This window comes from Hyperolius riggenbachi, chromosome 8, assembly GCF_040937935.1.
Source record: "Hyperolius riggenbachi isolate aHypRig1 chromosome 8, aHypRig1.pri, whole genome shotgun sequence".
NCBI lineage: Eukaryota > Metazoa > Chordata > Amphibia > Anura > Hyperoliidae > Hyperolius > Hyperolius riggenbachi.
Genome location: NC_090653.1, coordinates 218,518,376 through 218,535,552, shown reverse-complemented (window position 1 = coordinate 218,535,552; position 17,177 = coordinate 218,518,376). Strand labels below are relative to the sequence as shown.

The following is a 17,177-nucleotide window of genomic DNA, read 5'->3' as shown; positions in this document are numbered from 1 at the left end:
CTGTGTGTGGCTCTGCCCCTTTTCTGAATTTGAACCCCAGTGACCAACTGTACCAGGTTTGAGGCTTGTGTCATTAACAGTGCAAGAATGGAAGCAATTTTAATATTCTCTTTGAAAATCAACAGGTGAATATTGATTGGCTTTTTTAGGCTCCACCCACTTTTCTGAATATTAATCCCTGTCACCCAGTAACCAACTGTGCAAAGTTTGAGAACCCTACCATTAACAATGAAGAAGGGCTGCAGTTTACATTTTCCCAAGGAAATTTGACTCCACACAGTTTTTGTATCCTTGACACACAGTCACTCAATGTCTGTGAATAAAAGCAGTTTATCCAGCAAATAAATCTGATTAGCTGTTTGTGGCTCCGCCCCTTTAGTGAATTTGAACCCCTGTCACTTAATGACCGACTGCAGCAAGTTTGAGGCCTCTGCCATTAACAGTGTAAGAATGGCAGCAGTTTCAATATTCCCCTTGAAAATCAATAGGTGAATTTTGATTGGCTGTTAGCTTTGAAAAGACAAAAAAATGAAACCGAGAGCCCAATATGGTGCAGTGTGTCAGGATCAAATGGAAAAGAATAAAAGCAAACTATAGATGTACTCACAAGCCTGGGTTACCGCAAAGGCAACCACTGGAACAGCAGGTGGGGATGATTATGACCTGACCCCACTCAGGTATTAAAAAGTCGCTCTCTTTAGGTAGAAGAAAGTTGGGGATACATCCCTCCACCAAGGGTGGACTAATCAGCAGCAAAAACAAGGATAATAGAGGCGCCAACAAGAATAAAATAATTAAAATCCGCTTAAAAGGAGGGATGCAGGTGGACTCACCTCCCTTTAGGTAAAAAAACAGACCAGCCAATAAGCCGTTAAATGATAACAGTACTATTTATTGGGGACTCTCCAGGTATGCAACGTGTTTCACGGGCAAAACTCCCACTTCATCAGGCAATCACGTTTGGAGAAACACTGGGGGGAAAAACAAAAGAAAAACACTATGCCAGGGGATGCTTGGTTCACAGAAAAGACAATATACACAGCAAAATATTTTGACAAAAATTGTGCATAAAATTCATTTTGGTACTCGACCCGTAATCCAGATAATATAAATATGTAGTATATTCTAGTAGATTCTAAATGCACTCAAATGTATATCATTAAAAATTAGTGTCACATAATCTATATAATGGCGATACTTCAACATGCTACTCTATACAACGTGGTGTGAACCTATAGTATCATATATACTATAATATAATATAAAAAGTCTCAGTGTCAGAGAACACAGAAAACATAGAAAGCACAAAATACATAACTAGGGATGGTTCAACAACACGATGCAAATCCTGCTTTTGTAGCATAAGGCATTAAGGACTGGCATGCATGTAAATGCATGAATATGTAAAGATATAGGCCAAAAACATTCAGTTAACAATGAAGAAGGGCTGCAGTTTACATTTTCCCAGGGAAATTTGACTCCACACAGTTTTTGTAACTTTGACACACAGCCACTCAATGCTTGTGAATAAATGCAGTTTATCCAGCAAATAAATCTGATTAGCTGTTTGTGGCTCCGCCCCTTTAGTGAATTTGGACCCCAGTCTCCCAATGACTGACTGTATCAGGTTTGAGGCCTCTGCCATTAACAGTGTAAGAATGGTAGCAATGTAAATATTCCCCTTAAAAAATCAATTGGTGAATTTTGATTGACTGTTGTAGCCTCCACCCACTTTCTAAATATTAATCCCAGTCCACCAGTGGCCAACTGTGTCAAGTTTGGGAACCCTGCCATTAACATTGTAATAATGATTGCAGTTTATATTTTCCCATTAAAAATGTAGTTGTTGGCACTGCACACTTTTTCTAACTCTAACAGTCACTCAATTACCACGTTTATGAGCTTTGGTGTCCTTGGTATAAATATTTGTATATTCCTATTGAAATTAATCAAATCTGATTTACTGTTTGTGGCTCCGCCCCCCTTTTTGTAACCTTGACACACAGTCACTCAATGACCAAATTTGTGAGTTTTTAGGTTCCTGGCATCAAAAATGTGTGAATGGAAGCAGTTTATCAAGCAAAGAAATCTAATTGGATGTTTGTGGCTCCTCCCCCTTTCTGAATTTGAACCCGTCACCCAGTGACCAACTGTACCAGGTTTGAGGCATCTGCTATTAACAGTTTAAAAATGTCAGCAATTTAAATATTCCCCTTGAAAATCAACAGGTGAATTTTGATTGGCTGTTGTAGGCTCCACCCATTTTCCTGAATATTAATCCCAGTCACCCAACTGTGCAAAGTTTGAGAGCTTTGCCATTAACAGTGTAAGAATGGCTGCAGTTTATATTTCACCAGTGAATTTTGTTTTGGCTCCACCCACTTTTTGTAACCTTGACGCACAGGCACTCAATGACCAAGTTTTGTGAGCTTTCAGGTTCCTGGCATAAAAAATGTGTGAATGAAAGCAGTTTATTGAGCAAATAAATCTGATTGGCTGTTTGTGGCCCCGCCCCTTTAGTGAAATTGAACCCCAATCACCCAACAGTAGCAAGTTTGAAGCCGCTGCCATAAACAGTGTAAGAATGGCAGCAGTTTAAAAATTCCCCTTGAAAGTCAATAGGTGAATTTTAATTGGCTGTTGTATGCTCCACCCACTTTCCTGAATCTTAATCTCATTCACCTGGTGACCAAGTGTGCCAGGTTTGAGGACCCTGCGATTAACAGTCTAAGAATGGCTGAAGTTAACATTTTCCCATTAAAAATTAATGTCTGAAATTTGATTGGCTGTTTTATGCTCAGCCCACTTTTCCTGGATTTGTAACCTCGGTCACCACCTGTGCCAAGTGTGGGGACTCTGGCTTGATTACTGTGAGAATGGCAGCCTATTCCATTTTTTTTTCATTGACATGAATGGGTGAAATCTGATTTGCTGTTTGTAGCGCTGCCCAGGTGTGCAGGGGGGACGCGAGAACCCCGAAACATATTATCCCAGTTAGTAAGGGATCTGTATACCAAGTTTCGTTCAAATTGGTCAAGGCGTTTTTGAGTGATCGCGGCACATACACACATACACACATACACACATACATCCGATTTTATATATATAGATTTTGCTTTGGAAGGAATCTATTGTTTATATGCAAGTTTGATTAAAACAAACCTGTCTGTTTTACAAATGCAAAAGTCAGATACTTACCTCGGTACACGGCGTACGTTAAAAAGGGGCGCTGGGAAAAAAGGGCGCGGGGTTTTAAACGATAAGCATGGATAACGTTTAAAAATGTATTGTACTATATTTCGTTTAAAATTAATGTTTTATAAAGTTATAAATCATTAAATAATGTGCATTAAATGGGAAATTGTAAAAACGTTAATCTTTCGTTTAAATAGTGAAACGTATAATAACGTTTAAAAAAAAAATTACTAAGTGACCCTCCCTGTACCTACCCCTAACCCCTAGACCCCCCTGTTGATGCCTAAACCTAAGACCCCCCCTGTTGGTGCCTAAGTAACCCTCCCTGTACCTACCCCTAACCCCTAGACCCTCCTGTTAGTGCCTAAACCTAAGACCCCCCTGTTAGTGCCTAAACCTAAGACCCCCCTGTTGGTGCCTAAACCTAAGACCCCCTGTTGGTGCCTAAACCTAAGACCCCCCTGTTGGTGCCTAAACCTAAGACCCCCTGTTGGTGCCTAAACCTAAGACCCCCCTGGTGGTGCCTAAACCTAAGACCCCCCTGGTGGTGCCTAAACCTAAGACCCCCCTGTTGGTGCCTAAACCTAAGACCCCCCTGTTGGTGCCTAAACCTAAGACCCCCCTGTTGGTGCCTAAACCTAAGACCCCCCTGTTGGTGCCTAAACCTAAGACCCCCCTGTGATAAGCATTAATAAAGTTTCAAAAACATATTGCGCGGTTTTTTCGTTTAAAAATAATGTAAAAAAAAAAATTGTACTGTTTTTCGTTTAAAAATAATGTTTGAAAAAAATATTGTACTGTTTTTCGTTTAAAAATAATATGAAAAAATGTATAAATCATTAAATAATGTGTAATCATGAGAAGCAGTAATAAAACATTAAGTCTCCGGGCGCCGCTTTTAAAACGTTATTTTTCTCCGGCGCCCTTTTTTCCTATCGGGCGCCCATTAAACGATATTTATTATGGGAGTGAATGGCGGCGCCCGATTTGTCCACTAGCCTCCTGCGCCCTTTTTTACTGTTACCCGGTACACGTCCTCAACAGCACCGATCCGGGCTCCCCTCCCTGAATATGCACGGCTGCACTGCCCAGGATGCCTCCTGCCTGCACAGTAGCACGGAGTGGCTCGGGCCGCAACCCTTCACATACTGGAGCCCAGCCACATGCACCTCTTGACAAGCCATTGTCGATGAGATTTGGGGGTCCCAGTGCTGGATCGGTGGGGGCAGAAGCAGATGGAACTCTACTGTGGTATGTATCTAAATGGGGCACTTTCTGTCCCTACAGCAGGTACACTTTAAAATCTCTTAAAATTTGTTTCTGATCAATAACACAGCATGATTAAATTACTCGTTAGCCCTGTTCCAAGACAACAAGGGCAATTGTTATTTATCGTAATATCGATAGCCGTTACGCTATTTAGCGGGTGGCTGCGATTAAATCGTTTTATTGTTATCTGGGATTGTGGGCTGTTAAGGTTAGGCACCACTCGTGGGGTCTTATGCTAGGTACACACTATGAGATTTTCTGGCAGATTTACTGCAAGATCGATTATTTCCAACATATCCGATCTGATTTAAGATCGATCTCTGAGTATTTTCCGATCGATCTCCTATTTAAGTGAACAGAAAACGGTCGGAAATCGAGTGGAAAATGCTCGGAATCTGATCCGACATGTTGGAAATAATCAGTCTCACAGTAAATATGCCAGAAAATCTCATAGTGTGTACCTAGCATGGGTTGGGCACCACCAGGGGGGTCTTACGGTTAGGCACCACCAGGGGAGTTTGAGGATTAGGCACCACCAGGGGGAGTCTTAGAGTTAGGCACCACCAGGGAAGTGTTCTTTGTGAGAGTAGGGAGAAGTAAGGTTATAGTTAGGTTGTACATTATCAGTAAATTTACAGATAATGTAATACCGCAATTAAATTGTTATTTACCGTTTTTGTTATCTTTATTGTTATTTAACGTTGCACTTAAATTATTATTTACCATTAGAGGACAACTGTAGTAAGAAGTATATGGAGGCTGCCATATTTATTTCCTTTTAAACTATGCCAGTTGCCAGGCAGCCCTGCTGATCTAGTTGGCTGTAGAACTGTCTGAATAACACCAGAAACAAACATTCAGCTAATCTTGTCAGATCTGACAATAATGTCAGGAACAGCTGATCTGCTGCATGCTTGTTCAGGGTCTGTGGCTAAAAGTAATCGATGCAAAGAATCAGCAGGATAGCCAGGCAACTAGTATTGCTTAAAAGGAAATAAATATGGCAGCTTCCATATACCTCTTGCTTCAGTTGTCCTTTAAATTAAGGTAATATTGTTATTTATTGTCATGCCTAAATTAGCTCGCGACTTTTTCAAATACATGCTATGGGGGCCCCGGCCCCGTAGTAACCAGAGTAATGAAAGGGAACACTTTGGAAGCGCTGGGAACATTTTACAAGCATATTTTTTTAAAAGAGGGATGAGTACACTTTGGATTATGGAATCAGCCTATGTAGCCATGGTCCTTTTATTGGAAACGTGTAAAAATAAAAGAATAAAAAAATCACTTTTCTCAGTTTGCTTGACATGCCTAATAAGTTCTGACAGCCGTGAAATTGTCAATTCACTTTTAAAGCAGATCTGTGAAACACATCAAATGTCATTAAATAAACATATCACCTGTTTCCTTAAAGGGAGGGTTCACGGAGAAATAAAAATACTAATCCACTTACCTGGGGCTTCCTCCAGCCCGTGGCAGGCAGGACGTGCCCTCGAGGCTCCCGGTCTTCTCCGGTGGCTCACCCAACCTGGCCAGGCCGGCTTCCAGGTCCGGCTCTTGTGCGATCCAACGTGCGTCTCACGCGGTCGCGCTGACTTCATCGGACGACCTCCAGGCTGTACTGTGCAGGCGCAGTAGTTCTGCCCCTGCGCAGTACAGTCCGTAGGACGTCCGATGACGTCAGCGCGACCACGTGAGATGCACGTTGGAGCACAAGGAGAAGCCCGACCAGGAAGCCGGACCTGGCCAGGTGAGCCACCGGAGAAGACCGGGAGCCTCGAGGGCACGTCCTGCCTGCCACGGGCTGGAGGAAGCCCCAGGTAAGTGGATTAGTATTTTTATTTTATTTTAAAACTCCGTGGATCTTCCCTTTAAGCATTCCGGACTAGAGTTGGGCCGAACGGTTCGCCAGCGAACGTGGTTCGCGCGAACGTAGGTGGTTCGCGTGCGGGTACCGCACGCGAACCTTTTGCGGAAGAAGTTCAGTTCGCCCCATAATGCACTGAGGGTCAACTTTGACCCTCTACATCACAGTCAGCAGGCCCAGTGTAGCCAATTAGGCTACACTAGCCCCTGGAGCCCCACCCCCCCTTATATAAGGCAGGCAGCGGCGGCCATTACGGCCACTCGTGTGCCTGCATTAGTGAGAGTAGGGCGAGCTGCTGCAGTCTCTCATATAGGGAAAGATTAGTTAGGCTTAACTTCTTCCTGGCTGCATACCTGTTCTGTTCAGTGAGCCCTCAGCCCACTGCATACCTGTTCAGTGATCCTGCCACTGCATACCTGTTCAGTGATCCTGCCACTGCATACCTGTTCAGTGATCCTGCCACTGCATACCTGTTCTGTTCAGTGAGCCCTCAGCCCACTGCATACCTGTACTGTGATCCTGCCACTCCATACCTGTTCAGTGATCCTGCCACTGCATACCTGTTCTGTTCAGTGAGCCCTCAGCCCACTGCATACCTGTACTGTGATCCTGCCACTCCATACCTGTTCAGTGATCCTGCCACTGCATACCTGTTCAGTGATCCTGCCACTGCATACCTGTTCTGTGAACCCGCCACTGTATACCTGTTCTGTTCAGTGGACCCGCCACTGTATACCTGTTCTGTGAACCCGCCACTGTATACCTGTTCTGTTCAGTGGACCCGCCACTGTATACCTGTTCTGTTCAGTGGACCCGCCACTGTATACCTGTTCTGTTCAGTGGACCCGCCACTGTATACCTGTTCAGTGAACCCGCCACTGCATACCTGTTGTGTTCAGTGAACCTGCCACTGCATACCTGTTCTGTGAACCCGCCACTGTATACCTGTTCTGTTCAGTGGACCCGCCACTGTATACCTGTTCAGTGAACCCGCCACTGTATACCTGTTCTGTTCAGTGGACCCGCCACTGTATACCTGTTTAGTGAACACGCCACTGCATACCTATTGTGTTCAGTGATCCTGCCACTGCATACCTGTTCTGTGAACCCGCCACTGTATACCTGTTCTGTTCAGTGGACCCGCCACTGTATACCTGTTCTGTTCAGTGGACCCGCCACTGTATACCTGTTCTGTTCAGTGGACCCGCCACTGTATACCTGTTCTGTTCAGTGGACCCGCCACTGTATACCTGTTTAGTGAAAACGCCACTGCATACCTATTGTGTTCAGTGATCCTGCCACTGCATACCTGTTCTGTGAACCCGCCACTGTATACCTGTTCTGTTCAGTGGACCCGCCACTGTATACCTGTTCTGTTCAGTGGACCCGCCACTGTATACCTGTTCAGTGGACCCGCCACTGTATACCTGTTCTGTTCAGTGGACCCGCCACTGTATACCTGTTTAGTGAACACGCCACTGCATACCTATTGTGTTCAGTGATCCTGCCACTGCATACCTGTTCTGTGAACCCGCCACTGTATACCTGTTCTGTTCAGTGGACCCGCCACTGTATACCTGTTCTGTTCAGTGGACCCGCCACTGTATACCTGTTCTGTTCAGTGGACCCGCCACTGTATACCTGTTCTGTTCAGTGGACCCGCCACTGTATACCTGTTCTGTGAACCCGCCACTTTATACCTGTTCTGTTCAGTGGACCCGCCACTGTATACCTGTTTAGTGAACACGCCACTGCATACCTATTGTGTTCAGTGATCCTGCCACTGCATACCTGTTCTGTGAACCCGCCACTGTATACCTGTTCTGTTCAGTGGACCCGCCACTGTATACCTGTTCTGTTCAGTGGACCCGCCACTGTATACCTGTTCAGTGGACCCGCCACTGTATACCTGTTCTGTTCAGTGGACCCGCCACTGTATACCTGTTTAGTGAACACGCCACTGCATACCTATTGTGTTCAGTGATCCTGCCACTGCATACCTGTTCTGTGAACCCGCCACTGTATACCTGTTCTGTTCAGTGGACCCGCCACTGTATACCTGTTCTGTTCAGTGGACCCGCCACTGTATACCTGTTTAGTGAACACGCCACTGCATACCTATTGTGTTCAGTGATCCTGCCACTGCATACCTGTTCTGTGAACCCGCCACTGTATACCTGTTCTGTTCAGTGGACCCGCCACTGTATACCTGTTCTGTTCAGTGGACCCGCCACTGTATACCTGTTCTGTTCAGTGGACCCGCCACTGTATACCTGTTCTGTGAACCCGCCACTGTATACCTGTTCTGTTCAGTGGACCCGCCACTGTATACCTGTTTAGTGAACACGCCACTGCATACCTATTGTGTTCAGTGATCCTGCCACTGCATACCTGTTCTGTGAACCCGCCACTGTATACCTGTTCTGTTCAGTGGACCCGCCACTGTATACCTGTTCTGTTCAGTGGACCCGCCACTGTATACCTGTTCTGTTCAGTGGACCCGCCACTGTATACCTGTTCTGTTCAGTGGACCCGCCACTGTATACCTGTTTAGTGAACACGCCACTGCATACCTATTGTGTTCAGTGATCCTGCCACTGCATACCTGTTCTGTGAACCCGCCACTGTATACCTGTTCTGTTCAGTGGACCCGCCACTGTATACCTGTTCAGTGAACCCGCCACTGCATACCTGTTGTGTTCAGTGAACCTGCCACTGTATACCTGTACTGTTCAGTGAACCCACCGCATCAGTGCGCATACCTGTGCAGTTAAGTGAACCCACCTACCTACGTGAGTGCACGCAGTGTGATATACCACTCCGTGCATACCCAATATGGACAAAACAGGTAGAGGAAGAGGAAGAGGTAGTGGCAGAGGCAGAGGAAGGCCACCCGGCAGGTCTGCGCGAGGTCGTGTAAATGTAATTTCGTGTGGACCTGGCCCACAGTACAGTGCTCGGAAGAAGGCACGTCCCATCACCTCCCAAGATTGTCAGGACGTGGTTGAGTATTTAGCGACACAGAACACCTCATCTTGCTCAGCCACCAGCGCTACTACTAGCACCACTTCCGCTGCATTTGACACTTCGCAAGAATTATTTAGTGTTGAAATCACTGATGCACAGCCATTGTTGTTACAGCCAGATGAATTTTCACCAGCTAATATGTCTGAGTTACGCGGCAACACTATGGATGTAACGTGTCAGGAGGATGAAGGACCTACTGATGGTGCAAGTTTGGATTTGTCTGAGGCAAGCGAAGCTGGGCAGGATGACTACGATGATGACGGTAATAGGGATCCTCTGTATGTTCCCAATAGAGGAGATGAAGAGGGGGACAGTTCAGAGGGGGAGTCAGAGAGTAGTAGGAGGAGAGAAGTTGCTGAAAGAAGCTGGGGCAGCTCTTCGTCAGAAACAGCTGGTGGCAGAGTCCGGCACCATGTATCGCCACCTATGTACAGCCAGCCAACTTGCCCTTCAGCATCAGCTGCTAAGGTCCCCATAGTGCCCACATCCCAGGGTGGCTCAGCGGTGTGGAAATTTTTTAATGTGTGTGCCTCAGATCGGACCAAAGCCATCTGTTCGCTCTGCCAACAAAAATTGAGCCGTGGAAAGGCCAACACTCACGTAGGGACAAGTGCCTTACGAAGGCACCTGGAGAAAAGGCACAAACAGCAATGGGATGGCCACCTGAGCAAAAGCAGCAGCAGCACACAAAAGAAAAGTCACCCTCCTTCTCCTCTTCCTCCTTCAGGTGCATCATCTGCTTCTGCCGCTTTCTCCCTTGCACCTTCACAGGCACCCTCCTCCACTCCGCCTCTGCCCTTGAGCGGTTCCTGCTCCTCTGCCCACAGCAGCAGTCAGGTGTCCGTGAAGGAAATGTTTGAGCGGAAGAAGCCACTTTTGGCCAGTCACCCCCTTGCCCGGCGTCTGACAGCTGGCGTGGCGGAACTGTTAGCTCGCCAGCTGTTACCATACCGGCTGGTGGACTCTGAGGCCTTCCGTAAATTTGTGGCCATCGGAACACCGCAGTGGAAGATGCCAGGCCGCACTTATTTTTCGAGAAAGGCCATACCCCAACTGCACCGTGAAGTTGAGAGGCAAGTGGTGTCATCTCTTGCGAAGAGCGTTGGGTCAAGGGTACACCTGACCACGGATGGCTGGTCTGCCAAGCACGGGCAGGGCCGCTACATTACCTACACAGCCCATTGGGTGAACCTGGTGGTGAACGATGGCAAGCAGAAAGCGGCGGACCAAATTGTGACACCTCCACGGCTTGCAGGCAGGCCTCCTGCCACCTCCTCTCCTCCTGCTACATGCTCTTCGCTGTCCTCCTCCTCCTCCTTGGCTGAGTGGCAGTTCTCCTCTCCAGCTACACAGCCCCAGCTCCGCAGGGCCTATGCTGCATGCCAGGTACGACGGTGTCACGCCATCTTAGACATGGCTTGTCTCAAAGCGGAGAGTCACACTGGAGCAGCTCTCCTGGCTGCTCTTAAGAAACAGGTGGATGAGTGGCTGACCCCGCACCACCTGGAGATAGGCAACGTGGTGTGCGACAACGGCAGCAATCTGCTTGCCGCTTTGCATATGGGGAAGCTGACACACATACCCTGCATGGCACATGTCATGAATCTAGTGGTTCAAAGATTTGTGGCAAAGTACCCTGGCTTAGCGGATGTCCTGAAGCAGGCCAGGAAGTTCTGTGGGCATTTGAGGCGCTCTAACACAGCCATGGCACGATTTGCAGAAATTCAGCGTAAAAACAACATGCCGGTGAGACGCCTCATTTGCGATAGCCCCACTCGCTGGAACTCGACCCTGCTCATGTTCTCCCGCCTGCTAGAACAGAAGAAAGCCGTCACCCAGTACCTCTACAACTGGAGTAGAACAAAACAGTCTGGGAAGATGGGGATGTTCTGGCCCGACAACTGGACACTGATGAAAAATGCATGCAGGCTCATGCGGCCGTTTGAGGAGGTGACCAACCTGGTGAGCCGCAGTGAGGGCACCATCAGCGACTTAATTCCCTACGCGTACTTCTTGGAGCGTGCTGTGCGTAGAGTGGCGGATGAAGCTGCAAATGAGCGTGACCAGGAACCGTTACGGCAGGAACAGGCATGGGACCAATTTTCATCAGACCCAGCTGTTTCCTCAACACCTACGGCAGCACAGAGGGGGGAGGAGGAGGAAGAAGAGAGGTCGTGTGCAGAAGACGAGTCAGACTCAGAGGATGATGAGCAAGGTGTTTCTTTGGGGGAGGAGGAGGAGGAGGGGACAGCGGCAGGAGAACAACCGCAGCAGGCGTCGCAGGGGGCTTGTGCTGCTCAACCTTCCCGTGGTATTGTTCGCGGCTGGGGGGAGGAGGTTGACTTACCTGACGTCACTGAGGAAGAGCAAGAGGAGATGGAGGGTACTGGATCCGACTTTGTGCAGATGTCGTCTTTTATGCTGTCCTGCCTGTTGAGGGACCCCCGTATAAAAAACCTCAAGGGGAATGAGCTGTACTGGGTGGCCACACTACTAGACCCTCGGTACAGGCACAAAGTGGCGGACCTGTTACCAACTCACCGGAAGGTGGAAAGGATGCAGCACATGCAGAACCAGCTGTCAACTATGCTTTACAATGCCTTTAAGGGTGATGTGACAGCACAACGCCAGCAAGGTACCACTGCCACTAATCCTCCTCCCGTGTCCACGCAGTCAAAGACAGGACGCTCCAGCGATCTCATGGTGATGTCGGACATGCGGACGTTCTTTAGTCCAACGCCTCGCCGTAGCCCTTCCGGATCCACCCTCCACCAACGCCTCGACCGGCAGGTAGCCGACTACCTGGCCTTAAGTGTGGATGTAGACACTGCTGTGAACAGCGATGAGGAACCCTTGAACTACTGGGTGCGCAGGCTTGACCTGTGGCCAGAGCTGTCCCAATTTGCCATCCAACTTCTCTCCTGCCCTGCCGCAAGCGTCCTCTCAGAAAGGACCTTCAGCGCAGCTGGAGGCATTGTCACAGAGAAGAGAAGTCGCCTAAGTCACAAAAGTGTCACCTTTATCAAAATGAATGAGGCATGGATCCCGGAGGGCTGCTGCCCGCCCCAAGACTAAGTCAGTCCCCGCACACACAGCATCTCTGCCTGCACGCCGTGTGACTGGCTGCCTGGCCTGCCCCAAAAAGACTAAGTCGCTCCCAGTCCCTCCACACAGCATGTCTGCCTGCAGGCCGCTTCACTACCTTCTCCGCCACCACCAACAGGGTCCGGGACTCCAGGCGGATTGCTGAATTTTTTAGGCCGCTGCTAGCAGCGGCCGCTGTAATAATTTTTATGGTGCGTGTACATGACTGCCTAATTTTTCTGGCTGCACTGAGGGCAGCTGCAACAACAAAAGAAAAGGCATGTACATGCGCCCATTCCCCTTCGTGATCATTACCTTGCCGTGGTGAAGGGGCTTGCGTATCACAATGAAGCAATGACCGGCGCCTAGATGAGTGTCTCGGGGGGCACACAAAAGATAATAAGGTCGTTGCTTCATTGTGGTCAGACCAAATTTGATCAGCTGGACAGTCACTGTTCTGTCATTCAGCTACATCAGCCAGGCCGACCATATGGGCTGTAAAGCCACCAAAACCTGCACTCTCGCCATGGTGCGCACCAGTCCAGCACGGCCGTCACTAGTACAAACAGCTGTTTGCGGTGCGTTACACGGTGAGTTTGGTGTGTCAGTGTGAAGCAGTACCTTAATTACACTACCTGATTGATGTATACACATGCAAGATGTTTTAAAGCACTTTAGGCCTGTCATTTAGCATTCAATGTGATTTCTGCCCTTAAAACGCTGCTTTGCGTCAAATCCAGATTTTTCCCGGGGACTTTTGGCATGTATCCCACTCCGCCATGCCCCCCTCCAGGTGTTAGACCCCTTGAAACATCTTTTCCATCACTTTTGTGGCCAGCATAATTATTTTTTTTTTCAAAGTTCGCATCCCCATTGAAGTCTATTGCGGTTCGCGAACTTTAACGCGAACCGAACGTTCCGCGAAAGTTCGCGAACCTGGTTCGCGAACCTAAAATCGGAGGTTCGGCCCAACTCTATTCCGGACTCCAGGCTTCTCATTTTCGCTGCTCCCTGATACTGTTTTATATGAATAAAAATCATTTTACATTTTATTACCCTGCCCCAGGATGTCCACGACCCCAGAAGTACTTTCTGGTCATAGCGGCCAGAGAGGGAATAAGACGTAATGAGGCCCTGGACAAGGTAATAGATTGGGCCCCCCTGGTGGTTGTTTTGGTAATCTGAAGTAAAGAGAAGTCAATGAAGGTGGCAGGGGGGGGGGGGGGGGCTTGACACCCACTAGGCCCTAAGCACCTGCCTAGGTTGCCTGGTGGACGATCCTGCTCTGATAGCGGCGTGCACATACAGTGTGCAATTTCAGATACAGCCATGCATGAGAGCTCATTTGATATGAGCATGTGCAGAGAGCTCTTGTGCATCACTTGGTGGCTGCAACAGTTGCCAAAGCATGACTGCATATGAGACAATAGAATTTCTGTGCCCTGATAACTCTCGCGCTAACTTACTAAATCATTTGGCCACGGAGTCTCTGATGCAGCATGTTGCAACTCTCCCTCTGTGCTGTCTGTGCCAAGACACACAGGCACGAGTCGGGTGCAGAAAGAGTGGCACAGAGTGAGAAGCTGACAAGGAAGACGTGCCAGTAGGGGGTGGCAATGGGTTGAAAAGGGGTAAAAACAGGGAGGATCTGCTTCTAACTCTCTGCCTCTAACTCTAGCAAAATTATTTGATGTCTTAGACGAATAATTAACGGGCACCATAGTAGAGAAAGCAGTGGATGGAGAACAAGGAGTGGTGCAGGGACCAGTATGTAGACATAAAAGGGACATGTACAGTATATTAAAGTGGTCTGAAACTCTGACATAACATTCAATAAAAAATGTGTTTTTATACTTTGTATTATTCATACAGTTATCATATTTGCTTTTGTGCACAAGTAATATTGTCTGTCTACAAATTACAAGTTTCCAAAGTGTTGATTTTTTTGCCCTGAAAACTGTCATTGTATTTTATTCCAACTGCTTTTTATTATATATTAAAATCTTCTAAGGAGTTGTTCTGAGCTCTGTGTGTGCCTGAAGCAGAGACAGATTCTCAGAAAGTGTTTTTTACTTGTTCCAGACAAATGTATCAACATTGGAATGTAAACAAAGATACTGTTATCTGCAGTTTGGATGCGGATTTGATGCTGAATAGCAGGATAAAGTGCTTTGTTTAACTATTTCAGTGATGTTCTGCTAAAAAAACAATGTCTGGGATAGTAGCTTTAAAGCTGTGTGGAATCGTTTGGAGCAAAGTAGAAATGACTGACTTTCAGACCACTTAAAGTGACTCTGTAACAAAAATTACAACGTTTTTTCTACCATCCTACAAGTTCCTAAACCTATTCTAATGTGTTCTGGCTTACTGCAGCTCTTTCTATTATAACCTTTTCTGTAATAAATCAATGTATCTTTCCCCTGTCAGACTTTTCGGCCTGTGTCTGGAAGGCTGCCAAGTTCTTCAGTGTTGAACTGTTCCTCTATGCACACTCCAGTGTGTGTTTTATTTACATAAGCCAGTAGCTTCTCTGCTATCTTATCAGTGATAGAAGAGAGCTGGATAAAAATCCTCCTCTGTTAGGCTGTGAAAGTAGCTGGCTGACACATACTGAGGAATTACAAACACAGGCACATGCAGAGCTGTCTGCAGGAAGCCTGTAATGTTCAATGCATGAGAGAAGCTGGGGACAGAAGGTAAACACACAAATGATCTTTTGAGATTCAAAAGGAAGGGTGTATACAGCCTGCTTGTGTATGGATGTATTTTCTATGTGTGGACATACTGTACATCAACCTACTTCCTGTTTTGGTGGCCATTTTGTTTGTTTATAAACAAACTTTTTAAAACTGTTTTTGACCACTTTTAATGCGGCGAGGAGCGGCGAAATTGTGTCAGAGGGTAATAGGAGATGTCCCCTAACGCACTGGTATGTTTACTTTTGTGCGATTTTAACAATACAGATTCTCTTTAAGGAATTCTTCCTCCATACAAAAGGCTAAAGTATGGTATTATTTTAAAACTGATATGAAACTGCTAACGGAGGCATCATTACAATCCTCTTATACTGATAATGTCACTGATACTGTTAATGCATCTCCATGAGGATCAGTTTACATTTTTCATTCTGTGCTGGCTCATCCCATTACGATCTGAAAACATCTTGTGCTGTGCTTCCGACTGTCCACTCACCACTCACCCTAGTGCCCAGCATCTCCTACCACATGTAGCATGATTACACACTTTATGCAGAGAGCCAGCACTAGAGGGAGCAGAAAATAGACAGAATGGTCGCACAAGCAAGAGGTAAAAAAAATACAGTGGCTTGCAAAAGTATTCGGCCCACTTGAAGTTTTCCACATTTTGTCATATTACTGCCACAAACATGAATCAATTTTATTGGAATTCCACATGAAAGACCAACACAAAAGCGGTGTACACGTGAGAAGTGGAACGAAAATCATACATGATTCCAAAAATTTTTTACAAAGTGGTGTGTGCATAATTATTCGGCCCCCTTTGATCTTAGTGCAGTCAGTTGCCTATAGACATTGCCTGATGAGTGCTAATGACTAAATAGAGTGCACCTGTGTGTAATCTAATGTCAGTACAAATACAGCTGCTCTGTGAGGGCCTCAGAGGTTGTCTAAGAGAATATTGGGAGCAACAACACCGTGAAGTCCAAAGAACACACAAGACAGGTCAGGGATCAAGTTATTGAAAAATTTAAAGCAGGCGTAGGCTACAAAAAGATTTCCAAAGCCTTGAACATCCCACGGAGCACTGTTCAAGCGATCATTCAGAAATGGAAGGAGTATGGTGTCAGGAACCGGCCCGCGGCACGCCTGCGTATACGGTTCCCGACTGCGGGTTTGACCAGATTAAGCGGGGAACAGCCTTATTTAAGCTACAACCAAGGCTGGAACCCCTCAAAACACCTCTCACTGCCACCACTAGCGTTGCTAGACACTTCCACTCTGCTGTCGAGTCCTCAGCGCGCACTCCGCGTTTTCGTATTTGGGTCAGCTTTGCGCTTAGGCCAAATACGGGAACGCCACGCACCCACACACACACACAGTTGCAATCTTACACTGTCGTGAAGCAAAGACCCACTAACAGTCGTTCCGAACGATACTGTTAGCTACTCGCACTGGCGTTGCTCGTACGTTGGGTCAGCTGCGCGCTTAGGCCAACGTATGACAAACGCCCCCACACACAATGCAATTACAATTTCCTACGGTAGTGTTGCTCAAGCGTTCAATTAGGCATGAACTTATACACGGTTACACTTCAGTCTCTTCTAGGCTATGAGTGTTAGTTTAGTACGGCAGAAGTCAAACTTATTAAATAATAATTTAATATTCCAGAAAAAACATAGGACAGTGCAGAACTGAATATATACAAAAAGATTACAAAAAAAACAAAGTAAAAATAGTTACAAGATAAAATGTACAAAGATAACACACAAAGCGATTTTGCTTACCAAAATAAAGGGATCCCGATAGAAGAATCGTGGACTTTGGTGTGGACGGACACAGTCTGGCTAGACCAGGAGTTCACTAGCTTGGGCCAGGAGACCGGCTGCCACTACCGTCAGAAGAGAACTGCTTTGAGGTAGCTGTCCCCTGGTTTTTATAATGAAATATTCGCCTCGAGGCTGTAAGCCTGTGTGGACGGGGGGGAAGCTGGATTTAATTACATCCTCAGTCATAATTGGATTTCCAGAGATCCAACA

At 46.8% G+C, this 17,177-nt stretch overlaps 1 long non-coding RNA gene across 1 annotated transcript in view; it reads right to left on the bottom strand.

Annotated features, from left to right (window-relative positions):
- Positions 1 to 894: 894 nt before the first annotated feature.
- The window catches only part of LOC137528458 (uncharacterized), a 92,764-nt gene continuing 76,481 nt past the window's right edge, over positions 895 to 17,177 (bottom strand). The window contains exon 4 of the long non-coding RNA XR_011023402.1: positions 895 to 971. This is a non-coding gene — a long non-coding RNA (uncharacterized lncRNA). The remainder of the gene's footprint in view (positions 972 to 17,177) is intronic.